The sequence below is a fragment of the Chiloscyllium plagiosum genome, unplaced genomic scaffold (genome assembly GCF_037043375.1).
Source record: "Chiloscyllium plagiosum isolate Xiang-an unplaced genomic scaffold, Cpla_swu_hap1 HiC_scaffold_11, whole genome shotgun sequence".
In the NCBI taxonomy this organism is placed as follows: Eukaryota; Metazoa; Chordata; class Chondrichthyes; order Orectolobiformes; family Hemiscylliidae; genus Chiloscyllium; species Chiloscyllium plagiosum.
In genome coordinates, this window is record NW_028270149.1 from 30,104,527 (window position 1) to 30,125,325 (window position 20,799).

A 20,799-nucleotide genomic window follows, 5' to 3' on the forward strand; every position below is an offset into this window, starting at 1 on the left:
TGATATTATAAACCTCTATACAGTCATGCCTCAGCCTCCAACTCTCAAGGGAAAATTGCCCCAATCTATTCGGCTTCTGCCTATAGGTCAAACCCTCCAATCCTGGCAACATCCTTGCAAATCTCTTCTGAACTCCTTCAAGTTTCACAACATCCTTCCTATAGCAGGGAGATCAGAATTGCACACAGTATTCCAGTAGAGGCTTAACCAATGTCCTGTACAGCCGCAACATGACCTCCCAATTCCTATACTCAATGCATTGTAGTTTGGTTTCCACAAAAATGCATAGGAGTAAGCGTAATCTTATATCATCAGCATTCACCTAACACTTTTTATTGCAACAGTAAAGCAGTATTGTGCAGTATGTGCAGATAGGAATGACTGGTTAAAGTAAACAATTCATTTGCCATTTGAAGGACATTTCTGTTTGACAAAATCTCTATGATTCATTGTGAAGATAAAAAAATGTTTAACTTGTTGAAGTCACCACCCCAGAATGTGTTGAATGCAGGCACTAAGCAAATTTGAACAGAAGATAGACAGATCTTTAATTAGTAGCAGGTTGTAGGTTATGGAGAACAGGCACAAAAGTGGAGTTGAGGTCAACATGACATCTGCCATGATCTGTTTTGATTGGAACAGGCTCAAGGGGCTGGATTGCCTACCCATGCTCCTAATAGAGTCATAGAGTCATACAGCATGGATACAGACCTGTAGTCTAACTCTACCAGACATTCCAATCTGACCCAGTCTCATTTGCCAGTATTTGGCCTCTATCCCTCGAAACCCTTCCTATTCATATATCCATCCAGCTGCCTTTTAAATGTTTAATTGTACCGGTCTCCACCACTTTCTCTGACAGCTCATTCCATACACCCTCTCGGTGAAAAAGTTATCCATCAGGTCCCTTTAAAATATTTCCCCCTCTGATTAAACCTATGCCCCCTAGTTTGGACTCCCTCACCTTAAGGAAATGATCTTAGCTATTAGAACATAGAACAATACAACGCAGAACAGGCCCTTCAGCCCTCAATGTTGCGCTGATCTGTGAACTATTCTCAGCTTGTTCCCCTACACTATCCCAAAATCATCCATGTGCTTGTCTAAGAATTGTTTAAATTCTTTTCACAACAGAAAGCGGTGCGAGCTGGGCGGAAGTGAGGTTGGAGCGCAGAGCTGGTCGGGAAGGTAAGTGATTGATATTTGAGTGGGTGTGTTCTAGACCTCAGGCCCTACATAATAGGGCCTCCCTCCCATCCTCCTCCTCTAACCTAATTTTAAAGTCCACAGGTAAGCTACTCAGTGTTCTTGTTTTGCAGACGAGGTGTAGAGTAATGGCAGCGCAGGCAGTGGAATGTTCCTCCTGCAGGATGTTTGAAGTAGGGGTGACCACCGATACTCCTGCCGACTTCATCTGCAGGAAATGCAGTCAGATCCTGCTCCTCACAGAACGAGTTAGGGAACTGGAACTGGAGTTGGATGCACTGAGGATTATTCGAGAGGCTGAGAGGGTGATAGATAGAAGCTACTGGGACATAGCTACGCCAGAGAACAGAGGTAGCTGGGTAACAGTTAGAGGTGGGAAGGGGAGGAAGCAGGCAGTGCAAGGATCCCCTGTGGTCGTTCCCCTAAACAATAAGTATACCGCTTTGGATACTGTTGGGGGGGAACGGCCTAGCAGGGGTAAGCTGCAGTGACCGGGTCTGTGGCGTGAGGTCTGGCTCTGAGACTCAGAAGGGAAAGGGGGAGAGGAGGAGAGCACTAGTTATAGGAGACTCTCTAGTTAGAAGGACGGACAGGCGGTTCTGTGGACATGGGCGAGACTCTTGGATGGTTTGTTGCCTCCCGGGTGCCAGGGTCCGAGACGTCTCGGACCGTGTCTTCAGAATCCTTAAGAGGGAGGGTGTGCAGCCAGAAGTCGTGGTGCATATTGGTACCAACGACATAGGTAGGAAGAGGGGTGGGGAGGTCATTCAAGAGCTCAGGGAGTTAGGCTGGAAGCTAAAAGCTAGGACAGACAGAGTCGTCATCTCTGGGTTGTTGCCGGTGCCACGTGACAGTGAGGCAAGGAATAGGGAGAGAGTGCAGTTGAACACGTGGCTGCAAGGATAGTGTAGGAGGGAGGGCTTCAGGTATTTGGACAATTGGACTGCATTCTGGGGAAGGTGGGACCTGTACAAGCAGGACGGGTTGCACCTGAACCAGAAGGGCACCAATATCCTGGGGGGGTAGGTTTGCTAGCACTTTTCGGGGGGGGTTAAACTAATTTGGCAGGGGGATGGGATCCGGACTTGTAGTCCAGCAAGTAGGCCAGCTGTTTATCAGGATGTCCAAGAATGTAGGGAGGCTATGAAGAAGGTAGCACTGACAGGGAATACTTGCGGACACAGAGATGGGTTCAAGTACGTATACTTCAACGCAAGGAGTATCAGAAATAAGGTGGGTGAACTTAAGGTGTGGATCGGTACCTGGGACTATGATGTTGTGGCCATCACAGAAACGTGGATAGAAGAGGGACAGGAATGGTTATTGGAGGTTCCTGGTTACAGATGTTTCAGTAAGAATAGGGAGGGTGGTAAAAAAGGAGGGGGGGTGGCGTTGCTAATTAGAAATGGTATAATGGCTGCAGAAAGGCAATTCGAGGGGGATCTGCCTTTGGAGATGGTATGGGCTGAAGTCAGAAATAGGAAAGGTGCAGTCACCTTGTTGGGTGTTTACTATAGGCCCCCCAATAGCAGCAGAGATGTGGAGAAACAGATTGGGACACAGATTTTGGAAAGGTGCAGAAGCCACAAGGTAGTAGTCATGGGCGATTTCAACTTCCCAAATATTGATTGGAAGCTCTTTAGATCAAGTAGATTGGATGGGGCGGTGTTTGCGCAGTGTGTCCAGGAAGTTTTTCTAACTCAGTATGTAGATTGTCCGACGAGAGGGGAGGCCATATTGGATTTGGTACTCGGTAATGAACCGGGACAAGTGATGGGCTTGTTAGTGGGTGAACATTTTGGTGATGGTGACCACAATTCTGAAACTTTCACCTTGGTTATGGAGAGAGATAGGTGCGTGCAACAGGGTAGGTTTTACAATTGGGGGAAGGGTAATTATGATGCTGTAAGACAGGATCTGAGGAGCATAAGTTGGGAGCATAGGCTGTCAGGGAAGGATGTCGTGGAAATGTGGAACTTTTTCAAGGAACAGATACGACGTGTCCTTGATATGTATGTACATGTCAGGCAGGAAAGAAATGGTCATGTGAGGGAACCTTGGTTGACGAGGGAGGTTGAATGTCTTGTAAAGAGGAAGAAGGAGGCTTACATAAGGTTGAGGAAACAGGGTTCAGACAGAGCAGTGGAGGGATACAGGATAGCCAGAAGGAAGCTGAAGAAAGGGATTAGGAGAGGGCATGAAAAATCTTTGGCGGATAGGATCAAGGATAACCCAAAGGCATCTTATGTGTATGTGAGAAACATGAGAATGACGAGAACGAGGGTAGGTCCGATCAAGGATAGTAGTGGGAGACTGTGTATTGAGTCGGAAGAGATAGGAGAGGTCTTGAATGAGTACTTTTCTTCAGTATTTATGAACGAGAGGGACCGTATTGTTGAAGAGGAGAGTGTGAAACGGACTAGAGGAGATACTTGTTAGGAAGGAAGATGTGTTGGACATTTTGAACAACTTGAGGATAGACAAGTCCCCTGGGCCTGACGGGATATATCCTAGGATTATGTGGGAAGCAAGAGAGAAAATTGCAGTACCGTTGGCAATGATCTTTTCGTCTTCACTGTCAACGGGAGTGGTACCAGGGGACTGGAGAGTGGCGAATGTTGTGCCCCTATTCAAAAAAGGGAATAGGGATAACCCCGGGAATTACAGACCAGTTAGTCTTACTTCGGTGGTAGGCAAAGTAATGGAAAGGGTACTGAGGGATAGGATTTATGAGTATCTGGAAAGACACTGCTTGATTAGTGACAGCCAGCACGGATTTGTGAAGGGTAGGTCTTGCCTTACAAGTCTTATTGAATTCTTTGAGGAGGTGACCAAGCATGTGGATGAGGGTAGAGCAGTGGATGTAGTATACATGGATTTTAGTAAGGCATTTGATCAGGTTCCCCATTGTAGGCTTATGCGGAAAGTCAGGAGGCATGGGATAGTGGGAAATTTGGCCAGTTGGATAGAAAACTGGCTAACCGGTCAAAGTCAGAGAGTGGTGGTAGATGGTAAATATTCAGCCTGGAGCCCAGTTACAAGTGGAAGTCCGCAGGGATCAGTTCTGGGTCCTCTGCTGTTTGTAATTTTTATTAATGACTTGGATGAGGGAGTCGAAGGGTGGGTCAGTAAATTTGAAGATGATACGAAGATTGGTGGAGTTGTGGATAGTGAGGAGGGCTGTTGTCGGCTGCAAAGGGACATAGATATGACGCAGAGCTGGGCTGAGGAGTGGCAGATGGAGTTCAACCCTGCCAAGTGTGAGGTTGTCCATTTTGGAAAGACAAATAAGAATGCGGAATACAGGGTTAACGGTAGGGTTCTTAGTGAGGTGGAGGAACAGAGGGATCTTGGGGTCTATGTTCATAGATCTTTGAAACTTGCCACTCAGGTGGATAGAGCTTGTAAGAAGGCCTATGGTGTATTAGCGTTCATTAGCAGAGGGATTGAATTCAAGAGTCGTGAAGTGATGTTGCAACTGTACAGGACTTTGGTTAGGCCACATTTGGAGTACTGTGTGCAGTTCTGGTCGCCTCACTTTAGGAAAGATGTGGAAGCTTTGGAGAGGGTGCAGAGAAGATTTACCAGGATGGTTGCCTGGAATGGAGAATAGGTCGTACGAGAATAGGTTGAGAGTGCTAGGCCTTTTCTCATTGGAACGGCGAAGGATGAGGGGTGACTTGATAGAGGTTTATAAGATGATCAGAGGAATAGATAGAGTCGACAGTCAGAAACTTTTTCCCCGGGTACAACAGAGTGTTACAAGGGGACATAAATTTAAGGTGAAGGGTGGAAGGTATAGGGGAGATGTCAGGGGTGGGTTCTTTACCCAGAGAGTGGTGGGGGCATGGAATGCGCTGCCTGTGGGAGTGGCAGAGTCAGAATCTTTGGTGACCTTTAAGTGGCAATTGGATAGGTACATGGATGGGTGCTTAAGCTAGGACAAATGTTCGGCACAACATCGTGGGCCGAAGGGCCTGTTCTGTGCTGTATTGTTCTATGTTCTATGTTAAATCTCCCTAATGTGGCTGAGTTGACTACATTAGTAGGTCGTGCATTCCACACCCTTACCACTCTATGTAAAGAACCTGCCTCTGACATCTGTCTTAAATCTATCACCCCTCAATTTGTAATTATGACCCTTGTACATGCTGATGTCATCATCCTAGGAAAAAGACTTTCACTGTTGTGGTGTAAAATTCCAAGCAGTGGAATGTGGTGAAACGGTTAAAAATTATGTCCCAATACATGTGTGAATCTAACCGGAATGGAGGTGTTGCTTAGTCCCGTGTGAATCTTATTACACACCTCCCCGTGTGAATCTTCTTATCTGTATGTAACCAGAATGGAATGTGTTTTTTAGCCTTGCTCTGCTGTTCACATGAAGGTTTATATCTGGAAAAGAGTATATCAGCTGAAAAAGTCTCCAGTTCGGTGAGTCTGCTCCGGGGTTACGTTTAACCGCCGAGCGTGGGTTGTTGGCAACCGCTCTACGAGAACTGACGGCTCCCAGTTTTGGTAACATGTAGAGTGAGTATAAGCCAGACCCGTTGTGGCGACGCTGCGGGGAATAAAATGCCCATATTCTAGCAGACTCGCCTCTTGGTCGTTTGTTCTGTGTCAGACTACTCTCCTACGAACCTGACCTTGAGAATTTTTTAAAACATTTGGCGTAGTCGAGCAGGGTCAATCGCAATTGAGGAGAGATTTTGATACAGAACAATGTTTTGGAAAAAGACTAAGAAACCAGAAGAACAAACTGTGGAGGTCCCGACCGTCCCGGGATGGCATGGATGTGGGCATGTACGTGGCAGTTTGTTTGAGAGAGGATCCCAGTCCTGCCGAAGAACCCTTGCCTGGGGTACAGCGGAGGATGTGGGCATGTAAGCGGAGTTAACAGAATTGAATGGGATTGAACTGAACTGAACTGAGTGGAACTGCTAAATTGAATTGAAATGGACGGAACTGAATTGAACACAATTGAATTGAACTGAACAGACCTGAACTGAGCTGAATTGAACTACACTGAATTGACTGAACTGAAATTAACTGAAACGAATTGAACTGAATTAAGCATAATGTAACACATGTATTGGGCCAAGCAGTGGAATGTGGTGTAAAATTCCAAGCAGTGGAATGTGGTGAAACGGTTAAAAATTATGTCCCAATACATGTGTGAATCTAACCGGAATGGAGGTGTTGCTTAGTCCCGTGTGAATCTTATTACACACCTCCCCGTGTGAATCTTCTTATCTGTATGTAACCAGAATGGAATGTGTTTTTTAGCCTTGCTCTGCTGTTCACATGAATGTTTATATCTGGAAAAGAGTATATCAGCTGAAAAAGTCTCCAGTTCGGTGAGTCTGCTCCGGGGTTACGTTTAACCGCCGAGCGTGGCAACCGCTCTACGAGAACTGACGGCTCCCAGTTTTGGTAACATGTAGAGTGAGTATAAGCCAGACCCGTTGTGGCGACGCTGCGGGGAATAAAATGCCCATATTCTAGCAGACTCGCCTCTTGGTCGTTTGTTCTGTGTCAGACTACTCTCCTACGAACCTGACCTTGAGAATTTTTTAAAACAACTGTCTACTCTATCTTATCCTCTGATCATCTTGTATGTCTCTATCAAATCCCCCCTTAGCCTTCTTCTTGCCAATGAGAACAGGTTCAAGTCTCTCAGCCTTTCCTCATAAGACCTTCCCTCCAGACCAAGCAACATCCTGGTAAATCTCCTCTGCACCTTTTCCAATGCTTTCACATCCTTCCTGAAATATGGGGACCAAAACTGTACACAATATTCCAAGTGTGGCCACACCAGCGTTTTGTATAGTTGCAGCATGATATTGCGGCCACGGAACTCAATCCCTCTACGAATGAAACCTAACACACTGTTTGCCTTCTTAACAGCACTATCCACCTCGGTGGCAACTTTCAGGGATCTATGTACATGGACTCCAAGATCCCTCTGCACATCCACACCACCAAGAATCTTTCCATTGACCCAGTACTCTGCCTTCCTGTTATTCTTCCCAAAGTGCATCACCTCACATTTCGCTGCACTGAACTCCATTTGCTACCTCTCAGCCCAATTCTGCAGTTTATCCAAGTCCCCCTGCAACATTCTTCCACACTGTCCACGACTCCACTGACTTTAGTGTCGTCTGCAAATTTTCTAATCCATCCACCTATGCCTGCATCTAACTCATCTATAAAAATGACAAACAGCAGTGGTCCCAAAACAGATGCTTGTGGTATATCACTAGTAACCGGACTCCAGGCTGAATATTTTCCATCAACCATCACTTGCTGCCTTCTTTCAGAAAGCCAGTTTCTAATCTAAACTGCTAAATGACCCTCAATTCCATGCCTCTGCATTTTCTCCAACAGCCTACCATGTGGAACCATATCAAATGCTTTACTGAAGTCCATGTATAGCACGTCAACTGCCCTACCCCTCATCTACATGCTTGATCACCTTCTCAAAAAACTCAATGAGGTTTGTGAGACACGACCTGCCCTTGACGAAACCATGTTGACTATCTGAAATCAAATTGTTGCTTGTTAGATGATTATAAATCTTATCTCTTATAATCCTTTCCAAAACTTTTTCTACAACAAAAGTAAGGCTCACTGGTCTATATTCAACCTATTCATGCCCCTCATGATTTTATAATCCTGTATAAGTTTATCCTTCGGCCTCTGACGCTCCAGGGGAAAAAGCCCCAACCTATTCAGGCTCTTTGTATAATTCAAACCCTTCAGTTCTAGCAACGTCCTTGTAAATCTTTTCTGCATCCTCTCAAGTTTAACAACACCCTTCCTGTTTCTTATATTCTTATGTTTACCACTCACATGGTTAGGGATTTGGTCTCTGGTTTGGGACACATTTTCAGGACTTTACTTAAATGTTTCATGCCCCTGGAGCGTCAGAGGCCGAAGGATAAACTTATACAGGATTATAAAATCATGAGGGGCATGAATAGGTTGAATATAGACCAGTGAGCCTTACTTTTGTTGTAGAAAAAGTTTTGGAAAGGATTATAAGAGATAAGATTTATAATCATCTAACAAGCAACAATTTGATTTCAGATAGTCAACATGGTTTCGTCAAGGGCAGGTCGTGTCTCACAAACCTCATTGAGTTTTTTGAGAAGGTGATCAAGCATGTAGATGAGGGGTAGGGCAGTTGACGTGCTATACATGGACTTCAGTAAAGCATTTGATATGGTTCCACATGGTTCACTCAGCGAGTCGTTAGTTCATGGAATGCCCTGCCAGTAACAGTGGTGGACTCTCCCTCTTTATGGGCATTTAAGAGGGCATTGGATAGGTATATGGAGGATAGTGGGTTAGTGTAGTTTAGGTGGGCTTGGATCGGCGCAACATCGAGGGCCCAAGGGCCTGTACTGCGCTGTATTCTTCTATGTTCTATGTTCTATGTTCTATGTTCTATGTTCTAAACGCTACCATGGGTGAACCCTGGCTCCCTACAAACCGAAATATCCTTCTTCAAATGGTGAACTTCCTAACGTCAATTTACCTTTTACAAAAAGCTGTTGACAATGTTCGAAGTGTAACCTTCCCAAAAAGTTACACAAGTATAAAGTAGCCTGTATAGTCTTACAATCATCCTTGAGGTGTAACCTTTTTAACTGATCAGACACTTTTGATAGCTAATTCAGATTTACTGCATTTTTCACAAAGTTGAGAGTATGGTGCTGGAAAAGCACAGCAGGTCAGGCAGCATCCAAGGAGCAGGAGAATCAACGTTTAGGCATAAGCCCTTCATCAGGAATGAGCAATAATTCTTCTACAATCTCCTACGGTCTTTTTCTCCATAATCTTTGAAGCAGTGTAAATTTCCAAATCTGGATGGAGGTTTGCTCACTGAGCTGGAAGGTTCATTTTCATTTCCAAATCTATACAATTTTCCAAAACATTGCGAATCAAGTTAACATAGGATGTCTTTTGTTAAATGATTGTGCAACAAAGTTAAAGTTCTAATTTGGTGGAAGGCCAATTTTGACAGGATTGTGCAAGAACTTTTAAAAGTTGATGGAGGTGGATGTTTGCAGGTAATGGGATGGCTGCAAAATGGGAAGCCTTCAAAAATGATACAATAAAGTTCAAAGACAGTCTGTTCCTGTTAGGGTGAAGGGCAAGGCTGGTAGGTGTACAGAATGCTGGATGACTAGAGAAATTGAGGTTTTGGTCAAGAATAAGAAGGAAGCATCTGTCAGGTATAGACAGCAGAAATTGAGTGATTCCCGAGAAGAGTATAAAGGTGGTTGGAGTATACTTAAGAGAGAAATGAGGAGGGCAAAAAGGGGACATGAGATAACTTTGGCAAATAGGGTTGAGGAGAATCTAAGGGAATTCTAAAAACACGTTAAGGACAAAAGATTAACTCAGGAGAGATTAGGACCCATCAAAGATCAGGAAGGCAAGCCTATGTGTGGAACTGCAGGAGATGGGGAAGTTACAAATCAGTATTTTGCATCAGTGTTTACTGTGGAGAAGAATATTGAAGATAGAGAATGAGGGGAAATAAATAAAATAAAATGAAAAATGTCCATTTTATAGAGGAGGAGGTGCTGGACGTCCTAAAATGCATAAAGGTGGATAAATCCCCAGAATCTGATCAGGTGTATTCTAGAACACTGTGGGAAGTTCGGGAAGAGATTGCTGGGCATCTTGTTGAGATATTTGTATCAAGGATAGCCACAGGTGAGGTGATGGAAGACTGACATTGGTTAATGTGGTGCTATTATTTAAGAAAGGTGGTAAGGAAAAGCCAGGGAACTATAGACTGGTGAGCCTGACAACAGTGGTGGGCAAATTGGTCAATGAATCAAAATGTTACGTTTGTTTTTCTCTCTCCATAGATGCTGCAAATCCTTCTGAGCATTTCCAGCATTTTCTGCTTTTTAAAATTAATTAATTCATGGCATGTTGCATTGCGTCCTTGAGCTACTGCAGTCCATATGATGTAGGTGAAACCACAATGCTGTCAAGGGTTCCAGGAATTTGACTCAGCGACAGTAAAGGAATGCAAACAACTTTCCACATCAGGGTGGGGTGTGTCCTGAAGGGGAGTTTGGTTGTGTTCTTATGGACCTGCTACCTTTCTACCTATAGTTCTTCATGAATTCAGAAAGTGCTATCAATGGAACTCTTAGCAAGTTGCTGCAGTACACCTTGCAGTCACAGTGGGAGAGAACACACCCTGAAAAAGACACAGCCTGGAATGAGTGTGTTTTTGAGAATTTGGAACATCGTGGGAATTTGGTGCAGAAAGGAAGAGATGCATTTTGCAATTTTTTTAGTTCATACTTTGTAAGACTGTATTTTTCAGCTTCAACTAAACAGAGGGAGGGGAGCCCTAGTTTAACAGCTTCAGCGTACTGCTGATTGGCAAAACAAATCAAAGAGTGATGTCACAGGAAAGTGTTGTGTTTATTGGTTCAAAATTTTTAAAAGTGTATTTTTTTGAAAATAAAAATAAACAGGAATAAGTCAAAAGGCCAATATGATAAAGTTATATAAATAAGCAAAGTAAGATAATGGAAGTAGAGTTAGAGTTACATAAACATAATTAATTTTGTTTTAAAAGGAAGGGGCTTAAAGGAAGTCATGCAGCAGGGTTTGCACTTGGGCTGTGTTCCTCTTGTGCTAAGTGACCAATCATGGTACCTTTAGTTATCCCTAGTGACAACATGTTCAGAAGTGTGTCCAACTGCAGCTACTGGCTAATTGCATTTTGGAATTGGAGCTATGGGTGTCATGATTTCGAGATGCCGGTGTTGGACTGGGGTGTACAATGGGTGAATTCACTGTAGAGCATTTATGATTTTGATACTATCAGGGAGATGACTGTATAGAGGAAAGCAGCAGGAGCCAACTTTATGGCATCATGGGTGGCTCTGATGCAAAAGAGGGAGGAATAAAAACTGCAGAGCTATACTGGTTAGGGGATTCAATTGTAAGGAAAACAGACATTTCTGCAGCCAAAAAAGAAACTCCAGGATGGTGTGTTGCCTCCCTGGTGCCAGGGTCAGAGATGTCACTGAACAGCTGCAAAGGTATTCTGAAAGGGGAGGACAAACATATAACACATGAAAGAAAAGGATGAAATCCTAGGGAGCCAGGAAGAAGATTAAAGGACAGGACCAGAGCGTCGAAAAATTTCAGTGCCACATGCTAGTGAGTATAGGAATAGAACGTTACTGCAAATGAATGTGTGACTGGAGAAATGGTGCAGAAGGGAGAGCTTAAGATTTCTGGGACAATGGGACCATTTTTGGGAACAGTGGGATCTGTACAAGACAGACAGGTTGTACAAGATCCGGAATGGGAACAGACTTTTTGTGGGATGGTTTGCTAATGCTGTTGAAGACAGCTTAAACTAACTTGGCAACAAGGGTGGGACCCAGAAAGAAGATCCAGCATGGGGAGGTGAATAGCCAGAATTAGAAGAGAGAGAAAGTGAGTCATGAAGGCAAAGAAATTATAAATTATAAACCAGTTAAGGCACAAAGGAGTTGGATGGTTTGTGTTTTAATGTTAGGAATCTGACAAACAAGACAGATGAGTTGAGGCCACAAATCCCGATAAGACCAGCCACAGGTTGCAAGGCAGTGAGAGCAGGCAGTCTGGGGTGGCAGCAAGGAGAGAGCACAAGCCCTTGTGAAGAGTATGAGCCCAGCATGGCCAGGTGCTTATGGACTGCGGTGTTGAACTGTTAACCATGTTTCTTTGTTTTTCTACTTTTTAGCAAGAAGGAGTGTAACATTTAGCTTTTTAACATTGTTTTCCTTATTTTTCTGCTTTGTACCAAGATTCTGCACCTAGGTACCTATGTACCTAAGATGACACCATAAGTGGCAACTCTTCTTTGTACTCATGTGAGTACACGTGACAATAAAGCTAATTCAATTCAATTCAAATAAAAACAAGGCGATCTGATGTATTTGCTATCACTGAAACATGGTTGAAAGAGCTAGGCAAAAATGAAGACTGCTGATGCTGGAAACCAGAGTTTAGATCAGAGTGGTGCTGGAAAAGCACAGCAGGTGAGGCAGCATCTGAGGAGCAGGAAATTCAACGTTTCAGGCAAAAGCCCTTCATCAGGAATAGAGGCAGGAAGCCTCCAGAGTGGAGAGATAAATGGGGTGGGGGAGGGCGGGGAGAGCGGCAAGATAGACAGCTCAATATTCCAGGATATAGGTGTTCAGGAAAGACAGGCAAAAAGGTAAAAGAGGAGGGGTTGTCACAATATTGATCGGGGATCAATAACATTAGTAAGGAGAGATGACATCTCAGTGAGATCTTCAAATGAGACCATGTGGGTAGAATTTAAAACCCAAAAAGGAGCAATCACATTGCTGGGAATGTACTAGCGGCCCCCTATACTGCTGAGAGAGGTAAAAAAGCAGATATGCTGGCAAATTTCAGAGAAGTGTGAAAGTAATTTGGGAGGGGTAGTGATAGTAGGGGATTTCAACTTCCCCAACATTAACTGAGGTAGTCATAGCATGAAATATCTAGAGGGAGCAGAATTCGTAAAATGTATCTAGGACAACATTTTAAGCCACTATGTAGAAAGCCCAAAAGAAAGATCCTGGACTTAATTTTTTGGTAATGAAGTTGTTTGAAGTATTAGTGAGGGTGCATTTTGCAGATAGCAATCTTAACTTTGTTAGATTCAAGATTGTATGGAAAAGGACAAGGATGGGCCTGAAGGCAAACGTCTAAACTAATTTTAATTAGAACAGGTATGATTTGGTCAGAGTGTATTGGGAACCAATACTTTTAGAAAGGAAACAGGGAGAGTACACATGTTCCAACAAAGATAAAGGCTGGGACAAACAAACCCTGCGAACCCTGGAATATCAAAAGATATACAGTATTCTATAGACAGAAAGAGGGAGATTTGTGGCAGATACTGAGGGCTCAAAACAGCAGAAGCTTTGGAGGAATACAAAACATGCGAGAGGAAACCTGAAAAGGAAATCAGGAGATCCAAAAGGGGGCATGGTAAAACAAAAGGAAAATCTTAAGATATTTTACAGGCACATTAAGGATAACTGGCGAAAGAGTTAAAGAGCACAATAATTTGTGCATGAAGCTAGAAGATGTAGGTAGGGTTTTAAATGAATACATTTTCTCAGTGTTCACTAATGAGAGGAGTGATCGGTACAGAAATCAGGGAGAAGGACCTGTGACACACATAAAGAAGTTAGCATAGACAAAGAGGAGGTTCTGAGTGGTTTGGCAGGCTTAACAGTCAGGCTTAAGAGTAGACAAATATCCAAGACCGGATGAAGTGTATTCCAGGCTACTGAGTAAAGAAAGGGGGGAAATAGCTTGTGGCATTGACCATAATTTTCAATTCCTCCCTGATCACAGGAGAAGTGTCAGAGGACTGTAGGACAGCCAATGTAGTATCATTATTCAAGTAGGGAGCAAGGGATAAACCAGGAATCTACAGGCCAGTCAGCCTAACCTCAGTGTTGGGAAAACTATTAGATCCATTACTGAGGAACAGAATTAATCTGCATCTGGAGAGGCAGAAATGAATTAAGAATGGGCAGCATGACTTTGTTAAGTGGAGATCATGTCTGACTAACTTAATTTAATTTTTTGAGGAGGCAATCAGATATGTAGAAGAGGGCAATGTATTTGTTGTAGACTACATGGATTTCAACAAGGCTGTTAATAAGGTTCCATATGGGAGACTGGCAGTGAAGGTAAGAGCCCATGGCATCCAAGGAAGTTTGGCACTTGGATCTAGAATTGGCTGAGTGGCAGGAAGCAGAGAATAATAGCTAAGGATGTTTTTGCTCTTATGACTGTAAGACTGTGTCTATTGTGGTTCCACAGGGGTCAGTGTTGGGGATCTTGCTGTTTCTGGCATATTTCAATGATTTAGACTGGAATACAGGAGAGTTGATTAGTGAGTTTGTGGATGATATGAAAATTGTTGGGAAGGTAAGTAGTGAGGAGGATAGGCTCAGATTAGAGGAGAGTATAGCTGCACTGGTCAGATGGGCTAATCAGTGACAAATGGGATTCAATCTAGGGTGATGCACTTGGACAGGATGGTAAGTAATTGCACCTTCCAAACCCATGACCACTTCCATCTAGAAGGACAAGAGCAGAGGGTAGATGGGAACACCATTATTTGCATGATCCCCTCACCACCCTGACTTGGAAATGTATTACTGTTCCTTAACTGTCACTGGGTCAAGATCCTGGAATTCCCTCTCCAAGTTCATCGTGGGTCAACCCACAGCACGTGGACTACAGCAGTTCAAGGAAGCAGCTCATCACCACTTTCTCAAGGGAAACTAGGGACGGGCAAAAAATGCTGGCTAGCCAGAGACACCCATGTCTCACAAGTGAAAAAAGGTGAGGAAACAGACTTTGAAATACTTTCAGATCAGATGGGTGTAGATTCTTGGAGTGAAAGTTTTATCAGGGGTTATTGGGAATGTGAGGTTGAGGTTACAATCGTGACTTTATTTAATGGCAGACAGGCTTGAACAGCCAAAAGGCCTACTCCTCCTCCTAACATGTGCATTCATATGCTTGTTTGTATGGTTCCACTTGAGTTACCAGAAAGTTAATAACACATATGGAAACTTTCCAACATTATTCATGAATCAAAGGACAAGGAGAGGAGAAAACAAGGGTGGGGGAAATAAAATCCTCCATTAGATTTTATTACGCTATCATTAAAGTTTCTTCCTGTGTGTGTTTGTATTACATATATGTAGCCATGAAAAAGGGTGAATTTACATTTCTAAAGACGTTGCCACGTAACAAAATAAGTGCTTTGTAGGAGGACTGCAATAGAATAGATCCTGTTTGCTGCCATGAGTGCAGCTCCAACACTCAAGAAACTTGACACCATTAAGTAAAGCATCTTGCTTGAACAGCATCTAATTCACCATCATTTGGGCCTCGAGCACAGAAAAAGGCCCATCATGTCTGCAGCAGTCAAAAACAGCCCAACTATTCTAATTACATTTTCCAGCACTTGGCCCATAGACCATACAGCTTGTCTAAGGATCTTTGGTGAATTTCTGCTGTGCATCTTGTAAAAGGTACACATGGCCAGTACTGAGCATTGGTGATGGAGGGAGTGATTGTTTGTGGATATGATGTCAATCAAGTCGGCTGCTTCAACCTGGATGGTCAACGTTGTGTGCTGTTGGAGCTGCCCCATCCAGACAAGTGAGGAGTATGCCTTGTAGATGACAGACAGGCTTTGAGATGGCAAGAGGTGAGTTACTCATAGAGTCATAGAGATGTACAGCATGGAAACAGACCCTTCGGTCCAACCTGTTCATGCCAACTAGATATCCCAAACCAATCTAGTCCCACCTGCCAGCATCTGACCAATATCCCTCCAAACCCTTCCTATTCATATATCCATCCAAATGCCTCTTAAATGTTGCAATTGTACCAGCCTCCACCACTTTCTCTGGCAGCTCATTTCATACACGTGCCACCCTCTGTGTGAAAAAGCTGCCCCTTAGATCCATTTTATAACTTTCCCCTCTCACCCTAAACCTATTCATTCTAGTTTTGGACTCCACCACCCCAGGGAAAAGACTTTGTCTATTTATCCTATCCATGCCCTTCATAATTTTGTAAACCTCTATAAGGTCACCCCTCAGCCTCCGACGCTCCAGGGAAAACAGTGGCCTAACCATTGCCCTGTACAGTCGCAACATGACCTCCCAACTCCTGTACTCAATACTCTGAAAAGAAGGCATACCAAACAACTTCTTCCCTATCCTATCTACCTGTGACTCCACTTTCAAGGAGCTATGAACCTTCATTCCAAGGTCTCTTTGTTCAGCAACACTCGGTAGGACCTTACCATTAAGTGTAGAAGTCCTACTAAGATTTGCTTTCCCAAAATGCAGCACCTCGCATTTATCTGAATTACACTCCATCTGCCACTTCTCAGCCCATTGGCCCATCTGATCAAGATCCTGTTGTAATCTAAGGTAACCTTCTTCACTGTCCACTACACCTCCAATTTTGGTATCATCTGCAAACTTACTAACTGTACCTCTTATGCTCGCATCCAAATCATTTATGTAAATGACAAAAAGTAGGAGATCCAGCACTCCACTGGTCACAGGCCTCCAGTCTGAAAAACAAACCTCCACCACCACCCTCTGTCTTCTACCTTTGAGCCAATTCTGTATTCAAATGACTAGTTCTCCCTGTATTCCATGAGATCTAACCTTGGTAACCAGTCTCCCATGGGGAACCTTGTCAAACGCCTTACTGAAGTCCATATAGATCACATCTACCGCTCTGCCCTCATCAATCCTCTTTGTTACTTCTTCAAAAAACTCAATCAAGTTTGTGTCAGTATTCCTATTTTCTGACCTGTTCTGTATTTATATAGCAAGTCCAGTTGAGTTTCTGGTCAATGGCAACACCAAGGATGTCGATAGTGGGGGAGTTCAGTGATGGTAACACCATTGAATGTCAGTGGTGGTTAGATTGTCTCTTGTTCGTGATGGTCATTATCTGGCATTTGTGTGGCACAAATGTTACTTGTTATTTGACAGCCCAAGCTGATCCAGATCTTGTTGAACTTGAGCATGAACTGCCTCAGTATCTGGGCAGTTATGAATGGTGCTGAATAGTGTGCAACCATCAGCAAACATCCCCAGTTCTGACCTTGGGATGGAGAGAAGGTCATTGATGAAGCAGCTGAAGATAGTTGAGTCTAGGACACCACCTTCAGGAACTCCTGCAGAGATATGCTGGAGCTGAAATGACTGACCTTCAACAACCACAACCATCATCCTTTTACCAGGTGTATTTATTTATCTATTCATGTATAGTATAATGGAATACCTGTCTTCAGAGAATTTGCCCCCAGTACCTATTGATTCTAGTTTTGCTTGGACTCCTGATGCTACACTTGGTCAAATGCAGCCTGATGTCAAGGGCTATCACTCTGATCTCACCTCTGGAATTCAGCTCTTTTGTCTATGTTTGAACCAAGCTGTAATGAGGTCAGAAGTTCCTCGCGGAACAAAAACTGTGCATCATTGAGCAAGTTATGGCTGAGCTGGTAGCACTTGATGACATCTTCCATCACTTTACTGATGATTGAGAGTAGACGGATGGGGCAATAATTGGCCAGCTCGGATTTGTCGTGCATTTTGTGTATAGGACATACCCGGGCAATTTTCCACGCTGTTGGCTGGATGCTAATGTTGTAACTGTACTTGAACAGCTTGGCTAGGGAAACAGCAAGTTCTCTTGTATGTTGTCAGACCTCATAGCCTTTGTAGTATCCAATGCCTCCTATTGTTTCTTGATAACATGTGGAGTGAATCAAATTGGCTGAAGACAGGTATCTGTAATACTGGGGACCAGTGGATGTGCCTGAGATGGATCATCCACTTGGCACTTCAGGCTGAAGATAGTTGTAAATACTTCAGCCTTCTCTTTTGCACTTGTGTGTTGGGCTCTTCCATCACTGGGGATGAGGGTATTTGTGGAGCCTCCTCCAGTGAGTTATTTAATCGTCCACCACCAGACATGACTGAATATGACAGGGCTGCAGAGCTTAAACCTGATCTGTTGGTTGTGGGATCATTTAGCTCTGTCTGCTACTTGCTGCTTATACTGTTTGGCATGCATATTGTTCTGTTTGGTAGCTTCATCAGATTTACACCTCATGTTTAGGTATGACTGATGCTGGTCCTGGGAATGCCCTCCTGCACCCTCTGTTGAACCAGGGTTGATCCTCTGGCTTGATGGTAATAGTTGAGTGCGGGATTTGCTGGTCCATGATTGTGTTGGACTACAATTCTGCTGCTGCTGATGGCCCACAGTGCCTCATGGATGCCCAGCCTTGAGTTGCAAGATCTGTTCGAAGTCTGTACCATTTAGCATGGTGAAAGTGCAACACAACTCAGTGGAAGATATTGTCAATGTGAAAGCAGACTTTGTCTTCACAAGGACTGTGTGACGGTCATTCTTATCAATACTGTCATGGACAAATGCGTATGCAACTGACAGATTGGTAAGGATGAGATCAAGTATGTTCTTCCTTCTTGTTGGTTCCCTCTCCATGTTCTGTAGACACGGTCTAGCAACTGTGTCTTTTAGAAACTGACCAACTCAATTAGTGGTGCTGCTGCCAAGCCACTGTTGGTGGTGGACATTGGAATCTCCCAGCAGAGTACATTTAATATACTTGCCACCTTCAGTGCTTCCTCAAAGTATTGTTCAATATGGAGGAGCATTGATTCATCAGCTGAGGGAGGACCATATGTAGTAATTAGTAGGAACTTTACTTGCCCATGTTTAACCTGAAACAATGAGACTTCATGGGATCCAGAGTCAATGTTCATGATTCCCAAAGCAACTCTCCCCTGTCCTGCCAGTGGAGTGGTGGTGTCTGGGATCTGGCCTGTCAGGTATGATTCCGTGAGTACAATTATGTCAAGCTGTTGCTTGACTAGGCTGTGAGACAGCTCCCTCAATTTTGGCACTAGCATCCAGATATCAATAAAGAGGACTTCGCCGGGTCAGCAGTGCTGTTTCTGCCATTGTCTTTTCTGAGGCCTAGGTCAATGGCAGGTGGTCCGTCGGTTTCATTTCTTTGAGACTTCATAGCAATTGATACAACTTAGTGGCTTGCTCGGCCATTTTATATGGCATTTGAGAGTCAACCACATTGCTCTGGGTCTGGAGTCACATGTAGGCCAGACCAGGTGAGGATGGCAGATTTGCTTCCGTAAATGACATTAGTGAACAGATTGGTTTTTCTGATAATCGACAATTGTTTCATGGTCATCCGAAGATTCTTAATTCCAGGTATTTTATTTCACTGAATTCAAATTTCACAATCTGCCCAAGGTGAAATTTGAACCAGAATCCCCACAACAGTAGCTGAGTTTTCCCAATAATAGTCTGGCCAGTAGACCATCACCGCTCTATCCTCCTTTTCAGGAAGAGATTTCCGCAGACTTAGGATCCCAAGAGAGAATAAAATTTGCCTTGTCCTTGTCTTAATTTGGTGACATATTAATATGACAGAAGAACATCTTTAAGGGTAATTTAATCTAAACTCCTACTTATTTTTGCAGGGCCCTATCAGCTTATACAGAATAATGTTTTAATATCTATACATATAGCTGAAACTTACACACCTCCATTTTCAGCCTATTTGATAGAACATGTATATACTTGACACAGAGGATAAATGTAGGTTGATCTTTCATCTTAGGAATGTCGCCATGCTCCAGTATAAAAATGCAGCAATTTAGCCTCCCACTAAGTTCTGCTTTCAAATATTCATGCCAACAAGAGGGACTGAAGTAAACTAAGCTTAATGGTTAGTTAGGGGTTATCTTGAGATTTGATCAATTGTCCTGACAGCCTTTTGAAATGTTCAAACACATTTGTGTGCTTCATGTTTATTGAAATGTTTCATGTATTTAGTTTATAGTCCCAAACAAAATCTATGTTTAAAATTCAATTGTTTAGAATAATTAATATCTTGAAGAAAATAACAATAAATTGGGATTGAGGTCTTTGTAATACAGCTTTTGGAAAATGAAATCAAGCTAAATGTCAAGTGAATTCATAATTTGATTAGTCCCAATGAAATTCACAATATTTTGTTTCCTTGTATAATTTCTCAGGAGATACCCTGCATTTTTTTTTCCCTTAAATTAATGAACTTATAAAGGAGTATCTTTCTGTATTGTGTGATGCTGAGTCATATAGTCAGGGATGGTCAGTGGTTCAATTCTCAATCTGTGTTGAGTATGCTGATCTTAGTCAGGACACTGGTTGAAATGGTTGTGGCTTCAGTATAACTGAGATAGGAATAAGATGAATATGTAGACATTTTCATTCTGAAGCATGATCCAGTAAATATCATCAATGTGTAATTATTGAGCAGCATGGGTTAGCTCTCCCTCTTAATGCATCTTGGATTAGAATGATCTGCTGACACTGCTTCGTCTCATCTGTCAAATATTAGTTAAAGTTCAGTGGTTTACAAAATCATATTGATGGAAGAGTGATGGACATTATTAAATGAGACGATGATTACCAAGATTAACTTTGAATATAAAGGAGGAAACAGATTTTCATTTAAAGAGGGCATTTGCAGACACTGTAATTTCTGAAAGTACACTCCATGCACATGCAGTTGCAGTGCCTGTGACTTTACTGACAGTTATGTCCCAAAGCCCCAGTTCAGCCCAGCCCCTAGAATTTCCTAAGCAGCTGAGTGCATTGGATACAGCAAAGGCTGTGAGCGCTGACAACACTCCAATTTACACAACCTGTGCCCCAGAGTAAATTACTTAGCTCATCAAATTCCACAAGCACAGCTATCACACCGACACCTAACCAAACACATGGAAGTTCTAAGAGCGTAAGAAACAGCAGCAGGGTAGGCCATTGAGTCCCTCAAGCTTACTTTGCCATTCAACTCCACCTCATCTATCCTCATATACTTAAATTAAAAGTACAAAGTTATTGATGTTTTGAACAGTCAATTACTGAACATCCAAGCCTTCTGATGAACAG